Below are 1,583 nucleotides of genomic sequence, written 5' to 3'. Positions count from 1 at the left end.
CGATTCTCTTTAGGCTGAGGACGACCTTTACAATGCACTAGAATAGGGCAATGATCAGATTGAAGCCTATTTAAAACTTCTGCATAAGCCTCTGAAAAGATAGATAACCAACTACTATTTATACAGACTCGGTCAAATATTTTTGCCACGTCAACATAACTTTTCACCCTCCTGTACTAAGAAAACTGCCTCCCAATAGTCTTCAGGCCAAACAAACTACTATTCCCTAATGAAGTAGCAAACATGTCTGCTCTTTGATGAGAAAATTGACAGCCCTTAGATTCATGAGAAAATTTGACTTCATTAAAATCACCAAGAACAATCCAAAGTCCTTGAAAAACTATGGATTGTGCAACAAGATAATCCCAAAGGAGAACCCTTTTATTAAATTGAGGACTGCCATAAATACCACTACACCTCCAAATTAAATTATCAAATTGAACCTCAACAGTAACACCCTGATCAAAAGCATCAATGAACTTACAACAAACACCCTTCATAGAGGATAGAAACCAAATACCCCCTAATGCCCCTCTACTTCTACTATACCAACAGAGTGATATCCCAACCTTTCCCAAAATAATTTTAAATGCTGAAAAGGGGAGTGAATTTCAACCACAATAAAGAAAACAGGTCTAAATTTCCTAACAAGTTCCTTACAATGCACCCGGGCTAACTTATTAGAAGCACCCCTAATATTCCAAACAATCATATTTAAACTATCCAGAAATAATAGAGACAGAATAAATAAGAACATAAACTCTAAATAGAATCACCAACCTCAATAGGTGGTTTGTCCTGCGGTACTGGCACACTCTGATCCTCAATAATTACCACCTTCGGACCCCCTAACGCTGCACCTGCCATGCTTCAATCTACTAAGGTTTCCTCCGTTGCGCCACCATTTTTATCAACTGGCGAGTTCTGCAGGGAGGAAGGCCGCGGACACTTCCGTAGAAAAATTCCACGACGTGCAGGAGTTATGCGCGATGGAGATGGCGCAATTTCATGTTTTTCTCGCTTCCCTATCATAATGCCAATTGATTTGCCTCCATCACTATGCAAATTGGGCCTTGAAACCCTTCTCGAACCATACTTGTGCTGCTTTCCATCTTGGTCCTTCAAACCTGATGGCTGGCCCATTGTGAATTTTCCCTTACGCAGCACTTGTTGCCAGCCCTCTCCATCATCCATGCATGCCTCATTAACATGACCATCAAGCACGTAAGGAGCAAATGATTCCGTAACCGCATCCTTCCCTTTAACAACTCCTTATTTCTCACCCAAATTACGAGAATTCTCACCCAAATCGCGAGCTTCTGATTCAGCCTTTTTGAATCTCGTGATTGTTGTGTGGCACTAGTGTCGGGGCTTCATTATTTTTTCCATCACCAAAAGAATCATTGTTTCCTTCCAAGGACTCCTTCTCCATGCACAATGATTTATCATGCCCATACCGTGCACAAGTAGCACAAATAAGCTGTAAACTCTCGTACTCCACTTCATGAGTCATACCCTCCACTATAATATGTTTGATTATAGGCAACCTAAGATTAATTTGAACACAAGCTCGGGTATATTTT

This window comes from Arachis ipaensis, chromosome B6, assembly GCF_059453495.1.
Source record: "Arachis ipaensis isolate K30076 ecotype BB chromosome B6, ASM5945349v1, whole genome shotgun sequence".
In the NCBI taxonomy this organism is placed as follows: domain Eukaryota; kingdom Viridiplantae; phylum Streptophyta; class Magnoliopsida; order Fabales; family Fabaceae; genus Arachis; species Arachis ipaensis.
The sequence above is the reverse complement of the archived record's forward strand: the minus strand, read 5'-3'. Positions refer to the sequence as shown.